The following is a 15536-nucleotide window of genomic DNA, read 5'->3' as shown; positions in this document are numbered from 1 at the left end:
AATACTCTAATGCAAGACACAATTGTCCAACAGTAGACACACAACCACCACGCAAACTTCCTACCCCATTCACTACAGGAAAGTACACATTCAACTACCACCCCCTCTGCAATCTTTTGGGACGTTTTGCCCCAGTGTATGTGTTGCGTTAGTACCCATTCATTATGAGTGATGTTTATTTTTTCCATGACATTTTCAACTGTAATTAGAACAGTGATACACTTTTCGTCAGTTGCAGTAGTATATATTGGCTTCATTTACCTGGGCTGCTGGGTGATTGTCGAGCAGCTGTCCGTAGCAAACAATGATGTCAAACAGCGACACAGTCGTCAGCTGTATGCTTACAGGTAACACACTTATTAAACTTCTCTCTGTCTAACACCAGGATCTAATCAGTTGAATATATTTCCCACCAAAAAGAAATAAAGATAGTACCTTACACCCCAGCCTTTTTCCCACCAGCTTTTAGGTGAGGGGTAGAGTTTGAGAGCGTCTGCGACTATTTGAGAGTGGTACTGTGAAATTTTTTCCCCGGAAGAATATCACCAGTTGTATGGCATTATCAATTTTTTATTTATATTGCGATTTTAGGAAGTTCTTGTTTAGCATTATGTTAATAGTTTTGTAATCAAGGTCGATCTTTATGATTAATTATATACTTAGGACCGATCTTTACTTCAGTTTCCCATCCAAAATAAAGTACACTAACCTAACCTTCCCCTCCTTCATGTGGACAGTTTCCAAATGTTGGGGGCAGGAACTAGATGCACTTGAGCTTTCCATCCAGAAGGACCACGGTTCGAGTCTCAGAAAGGGGACCGCCATTTTAAATTTCCCGCCAATTTCCGGAGATAGGGTGGACGTCAACACAGCCCTGGGACGAAAAAATTCCCGCAAAAATTCGAAATTCCCTCCAAAAGTGTGGGTGGGTTAGGGGGGGGGAGGGGGAGGAAAACACATTACTTCAATGGGGATGGGGGCGGACGTGGACGTGGGTGTGGGAGGTTTTAATTAATTTTCATACCAATTTTATATCAATATTGGGGCTGTGTCGCCATCTCCCTAGTACTATAACATGTTGTGGAACATATCACAAATTTGCGGTATACACCGAGGAAACAAAAGTGGCACTTGTTTTCTTCTAAAATATGTTTTAGCTTCTGGTTCGTTATTAATTAGACTTCTGCTGTCCAACATAGGGTCATCACTATGTTACAGTAGTTTTAACTGAGATTACCTTCTGCACCCTTATTTCTGCCTCCCTTTTTACAGCACTGTGTAGTTTGCCTGTTTCCAGCTTTATACTGTCCAGTTTTGTCTTCATCTCAGTCAGATAATGTACCAACTCATATTCATAATTGAAAATTGTGTAGATTCTATCTCCTTGGTTCTGACCCTGATTTCCATTCGTAAAATGCTGATTCTTTCCCCCAAAACTCTCTTGACCATTGTCACCCATTCTGCCAATTATTTTCAGCCTTAGATAACTGAGTGCTAATTTCCTCTATTAAAGCCTGCGTTTTATCAAATTTACGGTTTTTCCACTTAGTTTGATTTTGTAACCAGTCATTTGACTTTTTATTCCGTTATTTTGAGTCTTTGATTTTTCAAAACTGTACCACTTAGACTCTCAGTTTGACATTTTAGCTCTGCCAGTGTCTGCATCAAATATTTCCATGGCTTTTTAATATTCTCTTTACCCATAGATCTGTTCTGGCTCACATGTTCACTTTCTATCCGATCATAGCCAATGTTTTACACTATCGGTGGTGGCTAACAATCTGCAAGCGTAAGACAAGTTCAATCGAAAATGCTGCCTGCACTTACCTTATTTCTGTGACTGCCATCTGCTGCTGAAGACGACGACCGCGAGTATTGCGTGCGTGTTGCTAGCAATGCGATGTTGCCCCAAACCTCCACCTGTGTGTGAACACGCTGTGATGCGATGTGGATTTGCCGCCTTCTTTTGCTGTTGAAATGCTGCCGACGTCGGTGAGTATTGTGTGACAGTTGCTGTCCTGACCCTCTGCATGTGTGTAAACGTGCAAGACTGCGATGAAGATTCGTGCCTCGTGTCACCTGTTGATGTGTCCGCGACGTCCGAGCGTTGGTAACCAAGTAAAGAAACGTTATGTCATTCTTTTCGCACTCTCACCCGTGGTTTGCTCTTATTCCAACCAAACCTTCGGATCTAGTTGCTGTGCATACTAAATACCGTACTCAAGTCCACAGGCGTAACTGTACAGTAATAAATTTTCCCCTCTATATAACCACTGCGATGACAGCACGTCTCAGCGTCATAGGTGTGGTGGTCGCACTGCTCACAGTCTGTCTCTCACTGATATACATAATCATGAAATATAGCTGTTTGTTTGTGTCTACAGGTATGGCATATACATGAGGTTACCCAACAGTGAGATTAATTTCCAAAAATTCTCATTATTTGTAACACAGTTCCAAACATTAACAACGAGTGAAGAGCCATACGCTGTCGTTTCTTTGACTTAAATGTGACTCTTGCCTCTATATGGTTGTTTGAATATCAGTATAAATTTAAATAATTACTGCTAGTAGCACTTCGTAGCTGTGCCAGAGTTGACGTCCTACTTACAGCAAAATAATTCAATATCCATAATAGCTTTATACATCAGAACCACAGAGACATGGGACGAGGAGATGTACAGAGAGGGGGGAGATGGTAATATGAAAGGGACGAGTGGATGAAGTGGACGTAAAGAGAGCAGAGGAGTGGGAGTTTCAGGAGGCTGTTGGAATGTGTGGAAGGTCCACGGGTAGCTGAAAAAGGAAGAGAGAGGTGTAGGTTATGGATCGAAAGAGAAGGGTATGAACAGAAGGAGAAAGATAAAGGTATGGTCGGAGAAAAGGGATGGAGGAGATGGACTTTGAGAGGAAGGGGTGGAGATGAAGACTTAGTGAGAGTGGGGAGGAGCCGTTGGTCAGGTAAGGATTGGACAATGAGGTGGAGAGAGGGACTGGGAGAGCGAAAGGTGGAGACAGAGAATAGGGACGAAGAGATATGTACCATCATCTTCTCAACCACGAAATTGGTTTCATCTAAATTTGGTATACATACAGTTTGCTGCCTGGGAATGAGCACTGTGGGGTTTGTACCTTCTTGCTCCCATAGGACCAAAGAAATACATGGAAAAGTTTTTCAGACCCTAATACCTAAGCCGACCAGCACAATTGGTTTGTTGAGTAGGTGGTATCAGCATGCATTGCAGAAACTACATCTGCAGATGAGAATGTCTGTGAAGAGAGCGCGCTAAGTAGGAGATGTGTAATAAGATGAGGGCGATTTACAAGGGCAGAGAACGGGAGAAAAAGGAAATGGACACACAGAGATTAGAGATTATGAGTTGGAAACAAAGTAGGGAAAGAGAAGAGGGATATACAAGGAGACTGAGGAGAAGGTGAAGGACAAATAGAGTAGGGTGGATATGGCTAGAGAGAGGAAGAAGCAGGAGACTGAGAGACCTTAAGGTGGAAGGAGGATACATAAAGGGGAAGGAGGAAACAGACAGAGGCAGGTCAAAGGATGAGGAGATAGATAAAGATAGGGGGAGAAGGAGATGGACAGAGAGAGGGTGATGGAAGAGATGGGCAGAGTTATGAGAAGGAGTAGGCCTAGAAGGAGATCAGGTGAGAGAGGAAGTGGGACGAGATGGACGGAGAAAATGAGGAGGACAAGCTGAGTCTAATACATGTGTTGAACACTTATGCAAGTGAAGTCTAAGGGAAAAGTTAGTATGTATGTAAAATGGGACATTTTTATTTGTGTATGTACCTCGGTTTCAGCCAAATTTCATACTTACTGCCTGCTGCATGACAACCATCACTGTGGGGATTAGATCTTCCTAGCTTCCACTGGAGTAGAGATATGGGCAAGAAAGTGTTTTTTCTAGCCCTGACATGTAGGATGTCTATCAAGAAAGGTGAGTTGTGAACATAGTATCAGCATTTTCTACAGGAGCTACATCTTTTGATTGGCATGGCTGAGGTTAGAGTGGGGAGTTATATAGTGAGAGAGAGGGAGGATGAGTTTCATAGAGAAAGAGAGGGAGGAAGAGATAGACAGGCAGTGTGGATGGTAGCGATGGACATGTTGAGAGGAGAGGAAGGGATGGACAGGGAGCTAGGGGGGAGGATGAGTTGGCCAGGGAGAGCGAAGAGGAAGGACTGACAGAGAACGAGAGATAGATAGAGAGGGTAACATGCGTTTTCTGAAGGTAGTTTCTGCATGTCTATCAGGTGGATGACCATGGCTGAGGAGAGAGTGGAGCAAGATATAGATAGCGAGAGAGAGGGGAGGATAAGATGGACACTGAATGGGGCCAGGAAGACATTGTCAGACAGGATGGAAGGAGAATATGAACAGAGGGAGGGTGGAGGAACATATGGTAAGAGAAACAGAGTGGACGAGGTGGACATTGTAGTAACCACAACCAACAGCGGGAACGCCTTGGGCTGCGGATCGGAGCCGCCAGGCGGGGAAGCCGCCGGGGGTGGAGCACGCATCACCGGGTAAACACAGAACGAGTCGGACGACAGACCAACGACAACTGACAACAACCGACCACGACCGACTATGAGCGACACAACGAGTAAGAGATAAACAACGGAGGCTTGTGGAAACCACAACACCAAACACCAAACGTAAATCCACTCGGAATCAGAGCCAGGCAAATGTCAACAACGAACAACGACCAGAACGCAGTATAACCGAGATAGAGACGCAATCCAGAGCGAGTACCAGACTGACTGGACTAGGTTTTTTTTTTTTTTTTTACTTTGTTATTTTAAAGCCTGTACAACAGGCAGGCTGTCAGCAGCACACTACGCTGCTCTTCAGCCATAGAATATACAAGCAGAGAAAACAGGAGAAGACACATAAGTTACAGAATGTGGGCAATAAAACAGGAGACACAGAGACAAACACGGAGCCGTTCACACTCGTCGATAATCCACACTGCTAACTGATGAGACGACGCACAAACTCTGAAGATGACGATGGCACTGATGAACGAGGGAGTGTGACGGGGAACACTGAACACTAAACACAACGGCACACACCAGACACTGATGGCGATGATCTCCGGCGCGCGAATGTTCACCATGCGTGTGCGAGTCCGGGGACCTGCCAGGAGAGGAGGAGGAGGAAGGGGAGTGGGAGAGGGAGAGGGGAGAGCAGAGATGCCACAGGCAGGGGAGAAAGGGGGAGGGAGGAAGGGGGAGGGGAAGCCCGGGGGGAAGAGTGGCGGAGGGAGGGGATGGGGGAAAAGGAAAGAGAAGGGGAGGGAGGGGAAGAGAAGGGAGGGAGGGAGGGTGCCTAAAGGAAAGGACACCGGAAGTGGGTGGTGGGGCAGGGTCAAAGTTGATAGGAGGGGTAGATGGAGGGGAGGAGGACATCATCAGGGAGGGGGAGCTGGCGGAAGCCACCTTGGGAGAGAGTAAGGAGGGTGGAGAGATGGAGACCGGGCGGGACGTGGGAATACAGGCGCGGCAGCGGGCGGGGATGGGAGAGGATTGGGGAGACGAGCGGGTGAGGAGGATCGAGTTTATGGGAGGTGTACATGACTGGGCTAGGGTAGAGCGCGGCGTAGCCCTCTACGGGCTGACCACGTCCATTTGTTCTGCCGCGTGTTCGACTTCCGCGGCGGAAGGTGCTAGAGGCATAGAGACAGGGCAGGAGGAGAATGTGCAATTAGTACGCGAGTGAAGCTGTGGGGGTAAGGCTAGAATATATACACACGGATGGAAAAATGGCTCTGAGCACTATGCGACTAAACTTCTGAGGTCATCAGTCGCCTAGAACTTAGAACTAATTAAACCTAACTAACCTAAGGACATCACACACATCCATGCCCGAGGCAGGATTCGAACCTGCGACCGTAGCGGGAAGGAAAAAAATCGCATTCCCAAGAAAGAGTTGTGCGACATAAATAAAAGTTGCTATGCGAGTTTCTACATCTGCAAGAGAAGGTCTCTTCAGATTTCGCACCAGTTGTGTAAGAGTGGCGCTAGCAGCGCCACTATGAGGATACAACTTAGGATGGCCATAAATACGCGCCTTAACGGTCGTGAGCGTTAGTTACCTTTGAGACTGGACGTGGTCCGCAGATATTATTTAAGAATGTCTCTAAAGCAATTAAGACACCGTTATCAACGCCTGAGTCTGAACAAACCAATGTTACTGGGATACTAGGAGATGCGTTTTCAGTCTGCGATACTGCAATAAGACTTGGCAGGAACGTAGTTACTGTACATGACTGCTGGCAGCAGTGGTCACGAGAAGCAGGAAGACTATGCTCGACACACTGGACCCTCACCTGGAGCTATGGTCGGGGGCTGGTATTTCGTATGATACCCGGAGCACTGTCGTGGTTATTCCACGCACACTGACTGCAAATTTGTACGTTCATCTGCTGATTCGACCTGTTGTACTGCCATTCATGAACAGCATTCCAGGGAGAATATTGTTGAATCAAATTGTTGTTACCAATGTGACAGAAAGCCAAATAAATTGTAGATTCGCTTGAATTGTACTCATAGCTTCAGCACCGAGAGGATAGGGGGGATAAAAATTTTGTCGACGTGTGCTTCTGGTTACCGGACATAGTATTAGTTAGTCCCGCGTTTTACCTCAAGACTACGGTCGTAGACAAGTCAGGTGCTCAGACTGCAGTCAAGAGCCCTTCCGGGAAGTGTAGCAGTCTACAATGTTGCCAGAACGAGCATATTGCCGAACTTAGAATTCAGAGGGGAGAACAACTGTATTGTCGACTCGGCCGTCAGTTTTTTTCTCTAAGACTGTATCTACAACACATATTGCACGCTTAAGAACCAGAAGCAAAAGCAAAATTAGTTTATGAGAGCAACGTTAACTATAGCGTTCGAAGTATTCATTTTGTTGTATACGTGTGTGCCTTCCAATGCCCACTCAAGGAAGACAAAGATACACAGTCTAGCTTTAGTATTATAAATAAGCCTCAGTTTATGGATGAACTCAGACTTAGGTTGATAATCGTTTTCAATATTTAGCAGTGCTGTACCCGCTGGTGCTAAACTCGTTTTCAACCAATTACCCCCACAGGTACAGGGACACTACTTGTGATACCTCTTAGACAAAATACTTACGCAGTGCTATCAGACTAAAAGATCGACCTGACACAAACTGTGGGAAGTCTGTTTTACGACCTTCGTACCTGGATAAAGAGCTTTTCCTATTTGAGATATCTGTGAACGTTGCTGCATAAAACGATGTAAGAAGAAACTAAATTCCTTCAGCTATGCCAATGTTTAAACAAATCGTCTTAACGGCACTAAATAGTGGTTTGTGAATCGTTTACCGGCCGTACTCTGCCGCATTTCGCTGGTTGGAAGGCAAAAAGCTTACTGACAGATTTCACAGAAGGAAAACGGGGACGAAACGTCTCCCACTGAAAGATCGTGCTATTTTATTTAAACGATTACAAAGTCAGGTAAAACGAACAGTGAGGTTGTCAGTATAAGCACATTACTGTTGTCAATATGATGTTGCACCGACCAGGGCCTGTAATGATAAAGGGCCCGTTTAGGTCAGGCATATTGTATACAGAAGTGGAAGAGAGTGCACCACTAAATTCTAAATCCGTATGCATTACATACACACAGAAATTACTGTTATAGTGTACTTACGGAGCCCAATGAGTGAATTGCATATTTTCCGGTGAGAAAGAGCACTGGCATACAGTCTTCGCTACATTAGGTTACCTGGTGTCACCCTGAGCTAGAATTCATGGTCAGCGACTAAGTGTAAGGAGGATGATTCGGACACGGATTTTGCAACTGAGAAATACTTTCCTACATTACAGAAGCGAATATTAAATTTGAACTAATATTACGAAAATTTTGAACTGAGGTAGCTTAGAACGAGAATATTTCTGTTTATTGCAAAGGAAAGCAATTGATTTTCTAAAACATTCTCTGTCATACGCAACTTGAAACAGGTCACGTCGACTAAATCATATGGAAGAAGTGACAGCAACGTATATCGGAAGGCAGTAAGATCCCTTGGCTTTTGGTTTGGTAGTATTCGACAGCCATTTCTAGGCGCAACTAAATGAAGAAAGGCAGTGCGTTTTTGTTATCAAGTAACGTCTTCATATGTTCCTTTAGTTTTAATGTAATCTACGAGTAATTGCTGATGTTTGATATTAATATGAAAAGGATTTCGTAGACAGGGAAAGAACCTGCTCTTGGGCAACTACTTCTGTAATGACCAAAAGGCCTTAAATGATCTTCAAGCACGTGTGTTCCAGCAGCAGTACGAAGAAAATGATAGTAATAATGACGGTAATAATCGAATTATCCGGTAACTTCACACTTCACAGTGGATTTTCTCGAACTAAGAAATTTCCTTAATTAGTGAAAATTTCAAAATGACTTCATCGATGCTATGATGTCTAGAAACGTCTTTACATCCTGCTGACATGAGAATAGCATAATCTCCATGACAGAAGCTTGCTTCTACTTAACCATTTAACAGACTCGCATTTTTCTACCGTGACTAATTTTGTAAGTTAAGCACACCATCCGTTACAGCACACCCCTGGGGCTGGGAAATGTGGCCACAATAGTCTGGTGGAACGAACTATTACAAGTGCAATGCGTGGGTTCAGGCATTTACTTTTAAGAGGCACAAACAGATTTACGTTATCTCTGGTAACCTCAAGATAAAGATGTTATAATCCAGAATCCGCATTAAACGTTCCTTCATTCCCAACTGGGCAGAGGCGGTTTGCGTTGGTAAATGACACAGGTGGAGGTCATGGTAAACAGAAATACTGTCGCCAGTAAACTTACTTACATTAGAAAATTTTATTTTATTTGATGAACCGATACCCATTTAAAGGAGCAGGGCTTTTATTTTACTTGACCTTGATTGAACTAGAGACGTTGAAAAATTTGATGTTGGACTGTGATTCGAATTCGTATCTCCTCTTTCGAGGATCTGAATCTCTCGGAACAGTATAGTTCAATCATTTCGTTCCTTTTTCCAAGACTTCAATCTTCTCTAGGTCTCCTCCAAAAGTAAGTATGTGGGTGCGAATCCTGATCCAGTACAAAAATACTCATAATTTCATTTTAAGCACTATCACGTGCACACCGGCCTGCTAGTGAAAATTAACGTGCATTTTTAATGTCTGTTCATGTGTTACCAACAATTTCAGGTCAAACATGCACACATCTTACTGTTGGTGAGTAAGCAATTGATACTTAAGCTATATTCGTGGACGATAAAGAAGAACGATAGGAGTGTGGTTCGATTGTCGCTCAGGCACAAAAATTTGTGTCCTTATTTTAGATTAAAACACCTAGCAGCTGGTAAGAAAAACCGATACGTAACATTTCATTTTACTTAATTAACAATCCGATTACTTGTTGGGTTCGTATCTCCGTCACAGAACTTCACATCATGCACTTCATCTTTGAATGCAGACACACTTTGTTGCTTCTGAATGGAGGTATATCAGACATCTTTCGTGGTTAGTTAACAGGGATGAAAGGGTCTTGATAGGAGTCCCGGTTTATTGCAAAAACTATCGTCTTTTATTTTCAAGTTTTTTTACTGATATTGGCGAAAATTTCGGTAATTCATGACTCTTCACGGCTAGTCAGCAATATAATAAGATTAGATTAGATTAATACTTGTTCCATAGATCATGAATACAACATTTCGTAATGATGTGGAACGTGTCATTGTAATGAAAGATTTCCCAACACACCAGTATACAATTTCATTACAACAATCCTTTACCCTCTCATTCTTTTTTGTTTTCATCTCTCTCTCTCTCTCTCTCTCTCTCTCTCTCTCTTTCTCTCACACACACACACACACACACACACACACACACACACACACACACACACACATTCTTGTTTTATTTTTATTTGTTTGGTGTTTTCGACTATCGGTGAGGCATTAAAACCTCCGTGCATGAGTTTCTTAGTTTTGAGTACAGTTACGAAAGAAATATAAAAACAACTATGAGAATTACTGATTTATGATGCTTAGTTTGCAGTCAGTTCTGAGTATTATTAGTAACTACGCTCCAGTCCCTAAACCTAGTTACAGAAATGCGAATCAGACGCATTACGTATTCCAGGCTGTGCCAGCCGCGTCTTTGAGACACCAGCTGTGGTCACTTCCCAGCCCGGTGTAGGATCACATCGGATCGTCTTCTTCCTGCTAGTACTGTAACTGAGATTTGGCAACAAGGCAAGGTATGTTTGGCAACCCTGTGATCGACGAGTTACTTCCTGGTATGCACGGAATTAAGCCTCAAATTTCACTTGATATTTCGTGTCATTTCCATTGAATAATCTGAGTTATTATCGCTTGAGGTGTAACAAAAGATTGAAAATTTACGGTTTTCAGTCCAGGAAAGTCGTTGCACGTGGAAATCGCAACTAATCTCGTCCTTTAAAAAGCGGTTTACGAGTTCTAGCCACTATTGACCTTGTAAGAGCAAGGCGCAACACAAACGTCTTTGCTAGCTTTGTAGTCTCGCAGACTGCAACGCTTTTATCCCTTCTGTGAAAGAGCTACAAGCAGTCAGATCAAACATCGATAAGGAAATCGCAAGAAAATACTTTCAGCTCATAGTTCAATGGTGAAGAACTTACAATGCTGCAGAACAGGTAACGCCTCTTTCGCTGCTGACAAGCAAATGTTGGGTTTCTAGGAATACATAACTTTATTTATGAAATGCCATATTTGCATACCTGTTGAGTATGACACAGTATACCAATTAAACACAAACCCAAGCAAAATGTAAATGAGTAGTATTTTACTAATTCGTGCCCATAGAGGCACGATTGTGTACAGATACTCAGTTTTAATAAAACAGACTTTCGTCGCAAGGTTATCGTGGGTAGTTTTATTTCATTTCTTATAATACAGTGCACAATTTTCGTGATGTTTCTTTTAGTGTTATTAAAACAATACGAAACCTGAGAGAGAAATTAATCATCAACGATATATGCGACTTCTCTGATGTTATCTATGACAGTATGACAATTGACGTGCAGTTTATTGATTACATGCATGTAGAAAACTTGTTCTGAGTTACAGCTGTCAAACAAGGTTTGAAGAAGAATAAAATGCCACTACCAGACGACTGCTAATGTAGAAAATACTTTTCTATTTTGGCACGATGCGCTCTCACCATACATAATACGAAAGCTTCGAGACGAATCTGCTGCCTGGCCGTCAATTAAACCTCAAAAGAAAAAGATGTCGCAAAAGTTAGCCCTTTTTCCACATGCGGCTATTTTGGGTTGAGAAGTGAAGGGAATTATGTTCAAAGTTCCATTAAATTGATAACTTGAGCAGACAGCAGAATTGCGTTTTAAAAAATGTAGCAACAAATGTAACAGAACTCGCGACGTCTTATCTACGGTCCGCGACGCTTACCGTTAAGTTACTAGCTGTCATATAGCTATTGCAGCTCCAGAAGTCAAGAGCAGTTCTTCCAGAACTTCCGCAGTCCACAGTGTTGTGAGATAATGCATATGGCCGGATCTAGACTTCTGTGAGACAGACAGTTACAGCTTTTCTTTTGCACTGCACGACGTTTTCAAAAAACAGATAGCGCAATAGAATAGCTCAAATGGAAAGGAACACTTCCTATTTACATTTTGCATCCTACACCGTTGGCAGTTCTGTGTAGGTGCAGTTACGTGAGTTTATTCCGGTCATTACAAAATAGAGCCGAACGTATGCACTGGGTAGCCGAGGCAGCTAGTTCATGGCGATTCGGTCAACCAATTACATGAATGTACTGAACATGCTGCAACCCACTACAGAGACCCAGTGTGTCAGAATTGTCATCGAGTGTGCTGCAACGGTATCATGATAGAAAAATGAGCCTCAGGGAAGAGGCTTGATGATAGTTTCCTCTGATGGTGGTCTGAGTTCGATTCCAACTTCCGCCAATGCTTTTTAATAAAGGAGAGACAGATTCTATTCTCTTCTGGCTACGCCAAGTGTAGAAGGTATAATGACATTGTGGTCTGAAATTCACATTAAACATGATATTCCTTCTCTACCAAGTAGACGTTAGGTTGAACCACAGTCAAGTCAGGAGTGGCGAAATGTGGGAACTCCATCACCAGTAACCTTTCTTATACAAGTTATTTATTTCTAGTGACGAAACAAACGCTATGTAGGGTCACAGGACACTTATTCCATCTTTTATTTGAGCTTCTGTATGTCGATAAAATTGGTTCTGAACTTGGAATGCAACTCAGACCGCCCGTAACGCGGAATTTGATTCCTTCGTGACAATACAGCTCGACTACTCTCTGTTTGTTCAATACTGCAGATTCCTCAACATCTCCATATATTGCGCGTGAATGGGTTCGAATCCTGGACCGGTACTAAAGTTTTCATTATGTAATTTAAGGCTTTAGCATGAGAACACCTATCTGCTGGTGGACAATAATTTTGATTTTTTGTGCATTTTCATTCGTTGTCAGCACTAACGATACCTGACGTTTTTGACTCCCAGTGAGACACAGGACTATTTGAGAGATCACTGTAAGTTCAAGGATGTTATTCCGAGCTTCTGGTGAAGAAGAATTCGGTAGCTGACGTCTCTTTGTGTGTAGTCAATGACGATATGTGTGCGGTTCGATTCCCAGTCAGCACTGAACTCTTCGTCATATGATTTCTATTTCAAACGTGCTCACGTGTCGCTGCTGGTGTAACAAACCCAAATTTAACGTTCGTTTTCTCTAGAATATAACAGCGATAGGTGCCAGGTTGGTGTCCTGGGAAGGAAAATAGTAATGTTTCGTCTCGTCATTTCAGTTAAAACATCTAGCTACTGCCGAGAAAATCCGATTTGTCACAGTTGATTGTGCTTCGATAACAATCCGATTAGGTTCTGGGTTCGAATCCCTGTCCAACATAAAGCTTTGCCTCACGGCATTTCAAGTAAGTTACTTGTGAAGAAGCAGTATTTAACATCTCTCGTAGTTCGTTAACAGGGACAAGAGATGCTGGGTAGGAATTCGCGTCCGTTAAAAATGTTGACGTTATGTAATTTAAAGTTGATATTTGCTAACTGATACTGTCTAAAATCTAGGTATATCACTCTCTGTATGCCTAGTCAGGAATGACTGTTAGTTTCCGTCAGCCACGAAATCTTAGTCTGCATGACCTGGGTTTGAATCCATATGTAGAACGAGGCGGTTCGTCGTGTCATTTGAAGTTCATACATATTCTCAACTAGCTGCTAGTGAATAACGTAAATTTTTAATGTCATTTTGTGTTAAATAACAAGACGGTATGTTACTTTGAAGAGGAAATCATGAATACGACGAACTTACTACGTGCATTGCCTATCTGAAGTAATGATTAGAGTGGTAACATTTCACGTATGTCAATTATTGCAATAATTGTTAGCTTACAAGCCTTAGGGACAGTCTTATCTGTGATAAGGTGTTCCCTGATATTTGTAGAATCGTGGTATTATTTTACATCTTGAGTGATTACGATACAGAGCAGAGATTTCTAGTGGTGACTTGTTGGAACCATTTTCAATAGTCAAACGACTGTACCAAGGAGCGATTAGATGACCTGCTGGACAGCTGCATTATGTGGGTTGCATGCGACTCAGGGGAAATGCAATTCAGGTCGTTCGGATACTTTTGAGCATGACTGTACGTCACAGTGCATGCTCATTTTCATGCTTGCATCATACATTCTGACTCTTACACGGTTGTTAATGTACCAGCATTTCCCATTTGTTGTTGTTGTGGTCTTCAGTTCCGAGACTGGTTTGATGCAGCTCTCCATGCTACTCTATTCTGTGCAAGCTTCATCATCTCCCAGTACCTACTGCAGCCTACATCCTTCTGAATCTGCTTAGTGTATTCACCTCTCGGTCTCCCTCTACGATTTTCTCCCTCCACGCTGCCCTCCAATACTAAATAGGTGATCCTTCGATGTCTCAGAACATGTCCTACCAACCGATCCCTTCTTCTAGTCAATTGGTGCCACAAGCTCCTCTTCTCCCCAATTCTGTTCAATACTTCCTCATTAGTTATGTGATCTACCCATCTAACCTTTAGCATTCTTCTGTAGCACCACATTTCGAAAGCTTCTATTCTCTTCTTGTCTAAGTTATTTATCGTCCACGTTTCACTTCCATACATGGCTAGACTCCATACAAATACTTTCAGAAAAGACTTCCCGACATTTAAATCTATACTCCATGTTAACAAATTTTTCTTCTTCAGGAACGCTTTCCTTGTCATTGCCAGTCTACACTTTATATCCTCTCTACTTCGACCATCATCAGTTATTTTGCTCCCCAAATAGCAAAACTCCCTTACTACTTTAAGTGTCTCATATCCTAATCTAATTCCCTCAGCGTCACCCGACTTAATTCTACTACATTCCATTATCCTCGTTTTGCTTTTGTTGATGTTCATCTTATATCCTCCTTTCAAGACACTGTCCATTCCGTTCAACTGCTCTTCCAAGTCCTTTGCTTCGGCGAACCTCAAAGTTTTTATTTCTTCTCCATGGATTTTAATACCTACTCCGAACTTTTCTTTTGTTTCCTTTATTGCTTGCTCAATATACAGATTTAATAACATCGGGGATAGACTACAACCCTGTCTCACTCCCTTCCCAACCACTGCTTCCCTTTCGTGTCCCTCGACTCTTATAACTGCCATCTGCTTTCTGTACAAATTCTCTCCCTTCTACTCTTGAATTCCAGTCACCCATGACTATTAAATTTTCGTCTCCCTTCACTATCTGAATATTTTTTTTTATCTCATCACTCATTTCATCAATTTCTTCATCATCTGCAGAGCCAGTTGGCATATAAACGTGTACTACTGTGGTAGGCATGGGCTTCGTGTCTATCTTGGCCACAATAATGCGTTCACTATGCTGTTTGTAGTAGCTTACCCGCACTTCTATTTTTTTATTCATTATTAAACCTACTCCTGCATTACCTGTATTTGATTTTGTATTTATAACCCTGTATTCACCTGACCAAAAGTCTTGTTCCTCCTGCCACCGAACTTCACTAATTCCCACTATATCTAACTTTAACCTATCCATTTCCCTTTTTAAATTTTCTAACCTACCTTCCCGAGTAAGGGATCTGACATTCCACGTTCCGATCCGTAGAACGCCAGTTTTCTTTCTCCTGATAACGACGACCTCTTGAGTAGTCCCCGCTCGGAGATCCGAATGGGGGACTATTTTACCTCCGGAATATTTTACCCAAGAGGACGCCATCATCATTTAATCATACAGTAAAGCTGTATGTCCTCGGGAAAAATTACGGCCGTAGTTTCCTCTTAGTTTCAGCCGTTCGCAGTACCAGAACAGCAAGGCCATTTTGGTTAGTGTTACAAGGCCAGATCAGTCAATCATCCAGACTGTTGCCCCTGCAACTACTGAAAAGGCTGCTGCCCCTCTTCAGGAACCACACGTTTGTCTGGCC

This window comes from Schistocerca serialis, chromosome 3, assembly GCF_023864345.2.
Source record: "Schistocerca serialis cubense isolate TAMUIC-IGC-003099 chromosome 3, iqSchSeri2.2, whole genome shotgun sequence".
Taxonomy (NCBI): Eukaryota; Metazoa; Arthropoda; class Insecta; order Orthoptera; family Acrididae; genus Schistocerca; species Schistocerca serialis.
This window is presented reverse-complemented; position numbering follows the sequence as displayed.